The 15000-nt window shown below is 41.8% G+C and overlaps 1 protein-coding gene and 1 pseudogene across 2 annotated transcripts in view; one reads left to right on the top strand and one right to left on the bottom strand.

Annotated features, from left to right (window-relative positions):
• cadm2a (cell adhesion molecule 2a) overlaps positions 1-15000 on the top strand; it is a 441503-nt gene that overhangs the window by 341512 nt on the left and 84991 nt on the right. The window lies entirely within an intron of this gene.
• LOC308090050 (E3 ubiquitin-protein ligase TRIM39-like) lies at positions 6089-7494 on the bottom strand (annotated as a pseudogene). The gene has a single exon. The product of its transcript is annotated as an E3 ubiquitin-protein ligase TRIM39-like (transcript).

Here is a 15000-nt window from a genome sequence, read left to right as displayed (position 1 = left end):
GCTACGAGTGAACAAACAACAAAGCTAGTCAACATCTCCAAATGACTGTTGGCGATAAATTGAAAATCCACTTCAGGTCATAAGAATAACATTACAGGGCAACCACCATTTGTAACTCTAGTGAGTGTGCAAACGTAACCAAATCTTCGATGAAGACTCTGGATAACATACACTTAACCTAACAAACACACATGCATGCATGCAGTACCTATACACACACACACACACACACACACACACACACACACACAAGTCACATAGGTCATAATGGCTAATCAACTCAAGCACTTCTCCTCATGGCCTCCCAGGCTCTCTCCAGTAGAGTCTCTCACATAAAGAGGATTGGTTGCTAGTTTGTCTCTCTCTCTCTCTCTCTCTCTCTCTCTCTCTCTCTCTCTCTCTCTCTCTCTCTCTCTGCAGTGCTAGTGTCTCTCTCTCTCTCTGCAGTGTTAGTGCAGTAATACACCATGAATCACGCTCTCTTGTAAGTGTCTGGATTAAGCGCATCTGGGGTTTACACAACTTCTTTCATTACCCCACTGCCCCGTGGGCTGTCTTGATTGTTTGTTCGCTTGTTTATTTGTGTGTGTGTGTGTGCGTGTGTGCGTGTGTGTGTGTGTGTGTGTGTGTGTGTGTGTGTGTGCTTAAACACGAATGTCTTTGTCTATGTGTTTGTTCATTGTGTGTGTGTGTGTGTGTGTATGTGCGTGTATTATTGGCCTTTCACTGCTACTTATCTGTATACTGTTTGTGTGTGTGTGTGTGTGTGTGTGTGCTGTGCGTGCACGCGTGCGTGTGTGTACGTGCGTGTATTATTGGCCTTTCACTGCTTTTTATCTGTATACTGTGTGTGTGTGTGTGTGCGTGCGTGTGCACGGATGTGTCAATGTGTCGGATGCACGTCCATCTTTGTCCCACACAACATGTGCACGTGTCTGCACTATGCAGTGTGTATCTATGTGCGTGCACTCGTGAGTGCGAGCAGTGCTTTCTCTATGTGTGTGTGTGAGAAAGAGAGACTATTTGGAATTGTTGGTCTTGGACCAAGGAAAAAGTGATGGTGATTTGCCAAAACGGGGCCATGCATGGTGGAGGGCCTGGCTGGTCACAAAGATGCACATCAGAGCCATTGAGATGGAAAGAGTTGCACTAATGAGAGGTTCATCAACACAACAGGTCATGCTTCATCAACACCCATTATGAGGATTGAGATACAGTAATAGTATAAGCCAGTGGTTCTCAACCAGTGGCCCGGGGACCACCAGTTGTCCTCGAGGGGGTTCCAGGTGCTCCCCAGCTAAATGGAGAGTTGGTAAATGGACCCTTATTAGATCTTACGGGTCCATTTGGTTTCATTTTACGCTCTCAAGAGTTTGCTCAACGTTTGCCTGTTGTCTCTCCTATGGTACTAACATCAATACAGCATGGAATTGTGGATAAAATCCAACGATAACAAAATATTCTAAGTTCTGGGTCTGAGAGGCTAAATCTCATCAAAGGGTGGTCCGTGGCTCAAATGCCGAATAAATAATGGACCTTTATATGAAAAGGGTTGAAAACCACTGGTATAGGCCTACATAGTCTAAAGACAGAGAAATGTAATTAAAGTGCTTATCTTTATTTCATTTATATTTGATTTATTTTCATATTACCACCATGCACAAAATTTAGCATAATATCACTCCTCTTTCTTCAGAATGTATTTCAAGGAGTTCTTACTTTCAGAGTAATTAGGGGCTCAGGAGGTAGAGCGGCCGCTTGGGAACCCGAAAGTTCCCTGTTCGATCCCGGGCTCAACCCCAGAGTTAGTGTCGAAGTGTCCTTGAGCAAGACGCTGAACCCCTAATTGCTCCCAATGAGCAGGCATGGCGCCTTGCATGGTTTCCTCCGCCATCGGTGTATGAATGTGTGTGTGAATGTGTGTGTGAATGTGTGTGTGAATGGGTGAATGTAATGCACAATCACTGTAAAGTGCCTTGGATAAAGGTGCTATATATAAATGAACCATTTACCATTTTATAATTCTGTCCACTTCAATAAAACCAAAAACAATTTTAACCCATTCAAACCAGGATCTGTGTAAATAGCAGAAACACAAGCTCATAGCGCTGCACCGAGTGCCGTGCTCTGAGCTTGTAGATCTGCAATTTTTTTTAAAGCAAACATTTTTAACTCAAATCTTTACTTCTGGGGGGTCCCTGGAACAAAATATGTAGAGATGCATATAATTTTTGGGGTCCTTGACATGAAAAAGTTTGAGAACCACTGATATTATAGCAACATATTAAAAAAAAAAAAAAAAAAAAGGATTTAGAAGACATCTTGTAGAATCCCCAGAAGCAAAGATTTGAGTAAAAAAAACGTTGCTTTAAATATATATACATATTCAAAGATTTGCACAAATTTGCGTGATTTTTCAAAAACAGCAGATCTACAAGCAACCACTCGGTGCCGCGCTATGAGCTTGTATATCTGCTATTTTTGAATAGCCTAAAGAAATTTAAAAAATGACACAGATGTTTTCCCGGTCTTAAATGGGTTAAAAAGCACTGCAGTGTTATATGAAGAAATGAAAGGATCTATTTCAGTAAAGTTCCTCTAGAGCTGTTTCCCAGAGGTCAATGGAGACATATTACACACTAACACAAATTGAAATTGAAATTTTAGAGAGAGTTTTTACAATGCAGGAGACAGCTGCCAGCTGCCATCTGGCTCCTCGTGAAATTCCAGCACAAAAATGTCAAGGCGTGAACATGAGCAGTTTGGCTTTGGGTCGGCGGCGGCGCCGCAAGATACCTATTGTAGAATCTGTCACTTTCAACCTTTTTGTCTCTATTGTGGGACTAAAGTTTAATTTTTAAAAAGTTTTTGTAGCCCATTAAGATCTGAGGCCGCTTCTACAAAATGTCTTCTAAATCCTTTTTTGGAAAAAAAACGTATGTTACTATGTCAGTGATTCTCAAACTTTTTCATGTCAAGGACCCCCCAAAATTATATGTATTTGGCCGCGGACCCCCATCTCAAAACATTTAGTTCCAGAAGCAAAGATTTGAGTTACAAATATTCGCTTTGAAAAATATATATATTTCAAAGATTTGCACACATTTTCACGATCTTTCAAAAATAGCAGATCTACAAGCTCATAGCGCGGCACTCGGTGCCGCGCTATGAGCTTGTATATCTGCTATTTTTGAATAGCCAAAGTGTAAAATAATGATTTTTAGGTCAAATGAAAAAATGACACAGATGCGTTCCAGGTCTTAATGGGTTAACTGTAACCCTACAACTAAAAAACAGGTGATCTAGAAGCTCTTATACGTTCATGTAGATCTGCTATTTGTTTTCAACCGATTAAATCTGGGAACGCATCATGTGTCATTTTAGATTTGAGCTATAACCATTATTTTATACTTTGGCTATTAAAAAATAGCAGGTATACAAGCTCATAGCGCTATGAGCTTGCAGATCTGCTATTTTAGATTTTATCGTGAAAATGTGTGTACATATTTTTCAGAAAACCCCCCCACCCTGACAAGCACTTGGAATTGTAGGAGTTGAGGCATTACATTTGGTTTGACTCTGTTCCGCAGATAAATATTGTGAAAATAGCAGATCTACAAGCTCACAACGCCTCGCGTTGCGACTTGCGAGGCGTTGTGAGCTTATAGATCGTCTATTTTCTTATACTGTTTGACCAGTTTTTATATTATAGTTTGTTGACTACTTTTGATGCAGTAATGGTCTTATTTCTTTTCTTTCTTTCTTTCTTTTGATGCATTAAAAAGGTCTTAAAAGTCCTTAAATTGTCACTTCACTGTCACTGTCACTCAGTCCCTATACCTTATTTCAGTATGACGAAAACTATGAAAACTAATTCCCACAAGGGTAGAGTGGAATGAATCAATGTATTTATTAACAAAATGCAAATGCAGAACAAGACAACACAAATAGATGGAGTCTTGGTTGGTGGACGGATTCCATAAATGGCCATTTCTACATGACCATGCTAAATGTACAAATAGTTACCCTGACTACCCTGACATACAGACCAACAGGAGAAAACATGGTTTGCTTACTAAACTGTGAGTTGTAAATAGACTTGCATAGTCAACAGATGTCCTCTTGGTAGAGGCTCATATGCAGTAGTTGCATGTTTAGCAGAAAGGAAGACATAGCTATCTATAATCAAGGACAAAACATGGCTGTACTGTCATATCTGGACATGACAGTCGGGGTGGATTGTCACTTAGCCAAGGTGAACAGTGTAGGCTACACAGACGGATAGATGCCGTTGTTGATCCCCGAAATTCAGGCGCCAGAGACAGCACAGCAGTAAAAGTTACAGATACAGGGCAAAGATTTACAATAGGTAAGAATAACATCACATTAAAGTATTAAAAAAGTATACAGATGTATATACACCCTATAATATACAATCATCCTGCCTGGTGCAGAACAAGTGATGCCGTCAAATAAATATAAAAGTATGCAGACGTATACACTTTTTGTTATAACCGCGCTCTGACTCCTTTGACTCCTCTGACTCCTTCTCCTCGCCCAAATATTTATCAATTTGGGGGCCCTTGACATGAATGAGCTTGAGAACCACTGGCATACAGAATAACACTTCCATTTAGAAGTCTTGGCAATTAGGCTGTGACCTCCAGTCTTTCATGAGTGAGTATATCAGCTGGGTGACTAATGCAGGTAACTGACTCATCTACACTCTCTTGTCCTGGCATTCTAACCAGTGGAGGGAGAAGTACTCACAGTATTAACTTGGGTAAAAGCAATACCACAATATAAAAAAAATACTCTGCTACAAGTAGTGTTCAAATTTTATTTGAGTAAAAGTACAAAAGTATTAATCAAAATGACATATTAAATGAAGAGTACATATTATGCAGAATGACCCATTAGATTTATTCACTTACAATTTATTTTCAGATCTATAATTTCATTAGAACTCAGAGCAATATATATATCAGTCATATTGCAGAATAATCTTTATCTCAGAAGAATATGTCAGTGGTGCACTAGTTGGTAAATATAGTCACATGTCTCTGGTTTTATTCCAGTCAGAGTCATGTGTTGTATTTCTGTACCCTCAGCTCCCTGTTGCTCAACACACTAAAACAAACGGAATGCTTGCACACTGACATAAAGTTAATGTTCACAGAGGTCTGTCAGATGCAAAACTATTATTCTGTAATGATCCATAGTGAGACACAGATTTTAAAAAAGTGCTACAAAATAGGGTGTAAAGTGGGAACAGATACATGTTACACAACCATAGTAAAAAAACACACACTTGTGTCTTATTTGTAGGATCAAAATAGCCAATCAGAGGATCTGATCGTGTTACAGGGCTCAGAACATCAGGTTGAAAGAGAAGCCAAAAGTCACGCACATCCCAAACCTACTAGGTTGGGTGCTGGACCAAAAACAGTAACAATAAATAAGGATAAAAAGAGTCTGGAGTCTGCACAACAATTGCTGCTCCCAATTGTATGTTTAATAGTGGTAACGTTTCGAGCCGACTCTTTTTAGTCTTATTTTTTGGGCACCCATTTGAAATATCCTCAGGGCCCACCAGTGTATATGATGATGACATCACAGATCAGAGTGTTGCTTTTAGGAGACGTATCATATCGTCTCTGTCGGGTTGAAACCTCCAAATGGATTATAATTCAAAAACTGCTAAAGTAGCGGATCTGCAAGCTCAAAATGTGTCGCTTCGCGCCGCGTTTCGAGCTTGAAGATCTGCTACTTTGGATACTTTTGTGTGACACTGTAGTATGATCAAGTAGGGTGTTAATTAACAAAAAATCACAAAAAGTTAGAATATGGAGATAAGAGGTTTCTACCCGACAGCAACGATATGCACTTTATTTATTTATATGTTTCTGTTCCAAATCACTGATGGTGTTGTGTTGACTGTGATGTCTTTCCATCATGCTGTTCCTACAGTACAGTACTGTCTTTTACCTCGCAGGATCAATAAAAGGTCTTATCGTTATCGTTTCATGATGACTGTCCTCGACCACAACAGAATCGTAAAGATTCAAAAATTGACAGGTATTACCCTTTAAAGACTGTCATCATCATCATCATCATCATCATCATCATCTGGTAATATCTTCAGAGTACCACCAATCTGACCAATGTAAATGTATGGAAAGAGTGTGTCAGTGAAAGTGTGTGTGAAGGTGTGTATGTGTGTGTCGGTATCAGGATCAGAGAAGGACAGCTTTCCTTCATTCCAGCCCAGCTGGACTCTGATCCTCTGGGGTTTCTGCTTCACTGAGAGATCAGTGAGTGACCCTGGTGAAGAGTATGCTGTGTATTTACCGTCATGCAACCGAATTCTCCAGAATTGACCCGCTCTGTCTCCCTTCCTCGGAAAGGACTCTGCTAACACACCTACTGCCCAGTATGTGTTGTCTCTAACCTGAACATCCCAGCTGTGAGTCCCTGAGTTAAAGCCCTCAGAGCCCAGAACATGCCGAAGTGTTCGAACCTCTCTGGGTTGTCAGGAAGCTGCTGTTTCTCTCCACGGCTCACACTGGTCAGATCATCAGAAAGGATGTATACCGGATGGGCAGTGTTGGGGTCCAGAATGACAGGGGTGTAGGAGACTATGTCCTTCATCTTGTACAAGACGCTGATGGTCAGGTTGTCCAGGTGATTGGCCTCGTCTATCAGTGCTCCTGAGACTGGCTGTGGGTCCTGCAGTGTGACCTGGACTCTTTCCATTGTGGTCTTTAAGTTCTGCAGGGATGAGATCTCAGCTCTCAGCTCCTCCTCTATGACTCTGATTGTGTTTGAAAGAGTTGAGATGTCTCTGTTTAGACTCTGAATCTTCTCCTTCATCATCTGACTCTTCTGCTGCTCTTCCTCCCACAGTTCGGCAATCCTAGCATCCTCTTCCTCTTGCAGAAACTGACGCATCTTGTTAAACTGTTTCTTAATCTGCATCTCTGTGTGCCGAGTCTGGAACTGAATGTGTGCTGCTGTTTGATCATAGTTTGTTTTAAATGTATTAAAAACCACCAGTTTCTCCTTTAAAGGCTTCAGTGATTTCTGGACTTCCTCCTTGTGATCAAGTGCTTCATCGATGGGTCTGAATCTGTGTTTGGTGTGTTTTTTAGAATCTCGACACACAAGACAAACTGGCTGTTGACATTCCAGACAGAACAGTTTGAGTTTCTCAGCATGCAGACTGCAGAGAACCTCAGACCCTGTTGACGCTCTCTGATGTCTCTCCTGTATGAAGGCCTCACACACGTTCTTCAGAGCCAGGTTTCTGGGTGGATCCACTGAATAGCTCTCATTACAAACTGGACATTCCTTTATTTTCTTCTCTCTCCACCATTTTTGTAGACAGTCTTTACAGAAGCTGTGGCTACAGGACAGGAGAACAGGATCTTTAAAGATGTCACAACACACAGGACAGCAATAATCCTCTTCAGGGCGAGACAACTTGGAAGCCATTTGGTCTCCCATTTGAGTGAAGCTACAGACGCTCTCCTCAAGCCAGGAAATCAGCCAGTTCCCTGAAGTTGACTTTCACTGTGAATGCTGGTTCTTGTCCATTTCAGCTGACAGAGTCAGCAGCAGGTTCAAGTGGTCTGGGTCAGTTTTCCCTCCTGTATCAAGACAGTCTGTCCTCCCTCACTTTAAGTTGGGTGTTTGATCTGAAGTTGAATCTTATTGTCTGTCTCTGTGTGTTGTCAGTGAAGAGAGTCAGAATAACAACCTCTTTCCCTGTTTTTTGTCACATGAGTCTGGCAAAGGGTGGAGCTATCACACACTACACCACGCACGCACGCACGCACGCACGCACCGCACGCACGCACGCACGCACGCAACGCACGCACACACACACACACACACACACACAGTGGACTTTGGCTGCTCAAAGTGCTTTACAATGCAGGGAAAAGTACTCACATGATTTAATGTAAAAGACACATAAAGTTTGACTTGTCTTTAACATATCTGGCGGGTTTTATTAGCCTCACTTCAGAGAGAGAGAGAGAGAGAGAGAGAGAGAGAGAAGAGAGAGAGAGAGAGAGAGAGAGGAGAGAGAGAGAGAGAGAGAGCGAGAGAGAGAGAGAGAGACGAGAGAGAGAGATGAGTCAGAGAGAGAGGAGAGAGAGAGAGAGAGAGAGAGAGAGAGAGAGAGAGAGAGGAGAGAGAGAGAGAGAGGAGAGAGAGAGAGAGAGAGAGAGAGACGGACGAGTGGAGGCTCTGACCGAGTGTCATGTCTCCTCGCGGAAGACTTCCGCATCACGTGTACATGTTGTTTTCCTTCTCTCCGTGACGTATACCCATTTTCATAATGCTGAATTATTGAGCTTCAGGCTGATAAACTAACTACATGTGAAAGGACCACAACAAGTCCGCTGGCTTTATTGCATTGTATGATATAAGCATAATACAAGTATATACAAGTCTTCTCCAATCGTTCTGTTACCCCACAATACTGTCAACTTAAAAATGTAATAGCATTATTTATATGAAAATACCGTGCACATGTTTTGAAACGATACCACAATACCTATTAATATATAGTTACTATATATATTTTCTATTGTAATTATTATCATACTTTCCGCTAGACCTGCGACACTCGTGCTCCGTATAGCTCTTTGCTATCTTGACTCTCACTTGAGAGAGAGAGAGAGAGAGAGAGAGAGAGTTGTGAGTGTGTGTGAGAGAGAGCGAGGGTCACATGTGTGTGAGGGTATGCTGTATGTATGTGTGCAAAAACACCATGTTAATTATGTATTCTTGAAGGGTGCTGTAAACACTGTGACAATTAAATGTATTTATGCAGACTGAGCCAGGGGTAGGGCTCGATAAGCGTTATGCTTCTCCCTGTACCCTTTTTTCCACCATCTTGGACACCTTATTATATCAAATGGACTTCACAACCTGTTCCGTGGACCTTTCTAGACTATGCCTTGTTCTAAATGCACTGATGTACATAACACAGACATGTATTTTGTTGTCCAAAAGTGCTGAAAAATAAACTGAACTGATATCAAACCGGGGGTCCTTGAAATTAGGTTGAGAATCACTGCAGTAGAGCCACATTGGAGCCACGATGTTTCTATGTGGATCCTCATGATTTCCTGTTTTTTGTTGGCCAACCCTCTGTCATCAAGTTATCATCCATCTGGTTGATAACTTGATAAGCCTATGAGACTTTTGCATTGGATTTTGGATTATTGCCAAAACTAAGCTCTGTGGCAAATAAAAGTCCTCAATACCACTAGATTTGTGGTCTCTCTTCCCCCGGGGGTGGAGGAGAGCGTTACTTATACAGAACATCCTCTATTAGCGTCCGCCACGGAGCATTAGCATGAACACATTGGATTTTCAAAGGCAAACGTGGCGACTGACTCCATTACGGGTTATGTTTACTGCTGAGTTTGGGTTTTTGTCATCCTTTGATGTTGCGGGACCGGGGGGCTCGGACTCACCTCCACCACACACACAGATGGATGAAAGGCGTGGGCTCCTCTCTCTCTCTTGTCTCTCATCATCTCTCATATGTGGTGCTCTGGCGACGGCAGGCTTGTGAACACAGTTGTCGGAATTTCAATTAAGTCACTGTCCCTAAAAAGGCAGATTTTTGTCCTGCTTTTCTGCCTCGTGCTGTCGAGGGACTTGAGCTGTGCCTTGGCAGGCGAGAGAGAGAGGGGGGTGTGGGGGTGGAGAGAGAGGGGGGGTGTGGATGGAGAGAGAGAGAGAGAGAGATGAGCGCTGGGCAAGAGGGATTCTGTCTTTTACTGGATTCAAAGGCGGGTAATATGTCTTTACAAATTGCTCTTTAAGTTTCATGTAATTCAACACTTGTTAATGCAACGCCCACCCCCCCCCCCCCCACCCCCCCCACCCCCTTCGGTGGACACATTTTGCAAAAAGGCATAATTACAATTTTTTCCCCCTCATTCCCGTATTTGAGGGAAGCTGTATGTAATTACTTTCCAGGCTCATTTCAAAAGCCCAGTCTGTGTCAATCGGTTCATGTGTGTGTGAGCGAGCGAGCGCTGAGTGGAGTGTGACATGTAAATCATTTGATGGCTAATATACTAGCCTTCCTTTGACGGTGTCTGTCTTTGTGTTACGTTCACCCATTCACACACACATTTACACACCGATGGCCATTGTTGGGAAGGTTGCATTCAAAATGGAGTCAGTAATAGATGACTAATTACCGGCATGTACAGGTAATGTAATCTAATTAGTTTCAGTGATTTCATTTAACATTGTATTGTATTCGAATTCATTATTTTGGAGTAAGAAGAACTGAAAGTAATCAGAATACATTACTCACTCAGTTTCTAAATAATACCCAAGTACATGTTTTCAAGTACAAGTTACAAGGCATATTGTCTTTTTAATATTAATGCATTGTTGTTTTGACATTTTGAAGATTTTCAAAGAACATTTTTAAAGTATCAATAATAGTGAAAGCTATTGTTGACACAACATGTCACATTGTGATGCGTTGTGAGCTTGTAGATCTGCAATTTTCACTCTGCGGCCTTCAAAGCAATGGTCAGAGCAATGGTTACCGAGCTATGGCCATGTGAAGTGTTAAACACAGCAGTAACACTGCTGTAGTGCCCCATATGTGTGCAATTTAGTCTTTTTTGTTTTGACTATTCGCATGCCAGACCCCTGAACAGTGTTTGTGCCGAGTTTGGCACGTATTGGATGAGAGAACCACCATAGGGACTTGAAAGTGGGTGTTGAAAGAGTTACTCGATCCACTAGTCCATGTAACCAACCCTTTACATGTAGGCCTACACAGTAAAATCCTCAGTGTTCATTTATCTCTGAGAGTCTACAAATGTACTTTGTACCCTCTCGTAGTTACAGCTTTATTGTACTGTACTGTACTTTATGTACTGTGCTGATCTGTACTCTACTGTAGTGTAGGCTACTGTAATGTCTTGGGTCTGGGTTTCAGTGTTCAACCCAAAATTCATGTCCCAGTGTAAAAACACTATGAAAAAAAGACTATGCTAAAATATACACCCTGTATGATTTAAACACATCATAATGTGCCTTTTCATGTGTAAAGTGATGCATGTGCAACACCTCAAACTTGGCAGTGTGATTCACAAGAAAGACAACTTTAGCTTAAAATTAATTATGTCCCGTCAAAATGTGATACTCAGCTATTATTGTGCCAAGAAACGTGGACTCAAAGTTTTACAGAAACAGGTAGAACCAAGTGCTGTTTATTTTTTCTTCATTCAGTGTAGATAAATCAAGGGCCATAACCGTTCTGGCACAGGGCCTTTCCTGTGTGGACGACTGCAATCAAATTGCATCGCCACCATAAAGTCAAATCATCATCCATCATTTATGCTGCTCTCAACACTGCTACTCCTAATCACCAAGAGTTCCTTCAACAGTTTTTGTTGTTATTTTGTATAAATGTTTTAGTTTTCGATAAAGCCTCTCTGCCTTACAAAGCCCCCGAAGGGACATTATTAGGTAGATTTTTTTTAGGGGTACATGTTTATTTTTTAAAAGATGTTGGTTTATATTTTTGTGGGTTGGAAAATTATGGCTTATGTGTTATGAGTTTTTTTTTTCAAGGGTGCAGGAAAGAAAGTTGGGGAGTTAGTTTTTTATGTGGGTGAAAAAAAAAACGTTTTGGGTAGCGAAAAAAAAGTTCCTCGTGGGAACAAATAATATTAAGGAGAAAAAAATATTGGTGAAATATTTTTTAAACATTTTAAAGAAATGTTTTTTTGGTTTATTTGTCATTGTATTGTGATTTATATTTTCTTAAGTTTATCTCGTTCCCACAAGTTCCTTTCACACACGTACATTTTTTCCCACCAACCTTTTTTTAAAGTTCTGCTACCTAAAAGGTTTTTTCACCCACATAAAAAAATTATTGACCAACAAGTAATCCGTGATTTTCCAACCCACAAAATATAAACGGCTTTTCAAAATAAAACTACGGCTAAAAAATATATACCTTGTCCCTTCAGGGGCTCCGTACTGCCATCTTCCAGTTCTGGAAAAATGAGCGTCGCACTGTCTGAGTTCTGTCAGGGAACTCAGACAGTTGCTGCTGGCCAACCTGGTCAAATTGGTCGGTCTCAGCTCCATGCTTCTATTCTCAACCAATCACATACTCACTTGTCACTTCATAATAGAGCACCCTATTTAAATGGGGAAGTTGCATTGATCATTCCTTGCTTGCCTTTTGCTTCTGCCTACTGCTGTGCTGCTGCTGCTGCTTTAAAACTACTGCTCACCCTCCACCACTCCAGCTACCGCCTGTCCTTTTGGATCTACTTTTATGTACTGGGGGATTCGGAGTCCCTATTGGTTGGGAAATGTGCTTTCTCAGAGTACCTAAAAGCAGATCCAATTCATTGCCAAACCAAAATAAATATATTCATTTTATATTCAATAAAAAAAAAAGCATATCAAGGACCCCCAAAATGATATGTATTTTGTCGCCGACCTCCATCTCAAAATATTTTGTTCCAGGGACCCCCCAGAAAAATATATTAATAATATTAAAAATATTATGTTCAAATATTTGCACGAAATTTCACGATAAAAAAAAAAATCTATCTACAAGCTCGTATATTGTATAGCTTGTATATCTGCTATTCTTTTTTAATAGCAGAAGAATAGCAGCAGAAATCTAAAATGACACAGATGCTTTCCCGGTTTTAATGGGTTATACACGTGAGGAGGAAATCACAGAACAAGATGATATCCAAACAGAGGTGTTGGTGCAGTGGTTCCCAACCTCTTTTCCTTGGAGCCCCCTTCTCACATCTGACAAAGCTGAGACCCCCCTCACGTGTGCGCATACATGCGTATCTGAAAAACACATGTGTTTTTCAGACACACATGCACACATCACGCAATAGCTTGACACAGCATAGATACAGTAGCTATGGCACGTCCTCCATCCGGTGGAATCTGGAGTGACCCTGTGGACCTTCTTTACAGTCTGGTCTCACCCTATGGCATATCACGGGCCTCAGGCTGTACAGTGCACCCATCTCTCCTCGCAACACAGTCTGATGGAATCTGTTTAAACATTAAGATTAGGGTTATGGATGAACAGCTCAGGGCAGGTTAGGGTCATGTTTGGGTCAGCGGAACCGTTGAATAAGAAATGATTCCAGGCCGTTACTTGTCAAATATTCAGCTGTCAGAATCAATCTGCTGTGTGCGTGCGCACGTGTGTGTGTGTGTGTGTGTGTGTGTGTGTGTGTGTGTGTGTGTGTGTGTGTGTGTGTGTGTGTGTGTGTGTGTGTGTGTGTGTGTGTGTGTGTGTGTGTGTGTGTGTGTGTGTGTGTGTGTGTGTGTGTGTGTGTGTGTGTGTGTGCCGTGCAAACATCCACACAGTGCATACTGATTTCTAGGGTGATGGAAGCTTTGATGCATTCAGAATGTCTGGGCATGGAGAGGCTTCTAAAAGTTTCCAAAAGTAAATATAAAAATGAGAGGTGCCTGACCGACTTCCCCCCCCCCCCCCCCCCCCCCCACACCCCTTTTATTATTATTATTATTATTAAAATGATCGCAGAACTTTCTCTCGAAACTCTCTCTCTCTCGAGTCTCTCCTGGGGAAATGAAACTTTTCTTTCTCTTCTTCTTTTATACCGCATGTGCCGTTGATGAGGGGGGCTCCGTGAGACATCCTTTCATATCTTTCCTGAAGATTGCTAACGCTCAACGTTCGTACTCTGTGAGAGGAAAATAAATAAATAAATGCTCGATTGTAGTAAATCTCCAAAGATCCAAGTCCCCCCTTGCACAGACAAGGGTCATAAAACATGAGAGGTGCACAGGGTTTGGCGGTGGGGTGGGGTGGGAGGGTTGGCAGGCCTTGGTGGGATAAAAAGACAGGAATTAAGGAGGCATTTTATTGGAGCTTTTAGACCTGGTTATCACACCTGAAGGACAAGCGGAGAACTTGCTGTGACCTTGACATTTTTCTCATCTCCCTTTTCTCATTTATTTTCTTCCTCTCTCTCTCTGCATGCCTGTCATGGAAGATTTGAATCAACCGTTGTTTGAAAGCAAACCAAAAGAAAACTCCCCACACACACACATACACACACACACACACACACACACACGCACACGCACACACGCTGGCGTGTGCGTGCACGAACACAGAATCGCTTGTGTAGAGAGAGGCAGGTGGTAACAATTAAAGACAGAGGAGGATGTGTGGAGGTGCTTCACAGGCAGCCATCATTACGGCACAGTGCCCAAGGATCAGAGAAACGGGTTTCTCAGCAGTCTTTCCTTTTGCAGCAGGCACAGTGTGAGTAAATAGGACACTCTGGTGCACAGCTCGGGAACGCCACGTTCCTCTGGTGACGGCCATCATTAGCCGGAGTCTGCTTGTCAGACACTTTTTCACAAAAAGAAAACCAACCAGAGACCATAAATGGGGGGGGGGGGGGGCTGGGATGATTAGCACGGATAGGAGCGCTGAGCGACAGGTGTTTACAGCCTGGACTCACTGATTGGCATGGATAGTACACACTAAAATCCTCAGTGTTCTTTTTAAGCCGTTAAGACTGGGAACGCATCTGTGTAACCGCTTACAGTAAACCATTATTTTATACTTTGGCTATTTAAAAATAGCAGATATACAAGCTCATAGCGCGGCACCGAGTGCCGCGCTACGAGCTTGTAGATCTGCTATTTTTTTTTTAAATCGTGAAAATTTGTGCAAATCATTGAATATATATATTTTTTAAAGCGAACATTTGTAACCCAAATCTTTGTTTCTGGGGGTCCCTGGTACAAAATGTTTTGAGATGGGGGTCCGCGGCCAAATACATATAATTTTGGGGGTCCTTGAAGTGAAAAAGATTGAGAACCACTGACATAGAAACATAGGTTTTTCAGAAAACTGTTTAGAAGACATTTTTAGAATCGGCTTAATGGGTTAAGCCAGTGGTTCTAAAAAATTTCAAG

This window comes from Gymnoscopelus braueri, assembly GCF_963280865.1.
Source record: "Gymnoscopelus braueri genome assembly, chromosome: 8".
In the NCBI taxonomy this organism is placed as follows: domain Eukaryota; kingdom Metazoa; phylum Chordata; class Actinopteri; order Myctophiformes; family Myctophidae; genus Gymnoscopelus; species Gymnoscopelus braueri.
The sequence above is the reverse complement of the archived record's forward strand: the minus strand, read 5'-3'. Positions and strand labels throughout refer to the sequence as shown.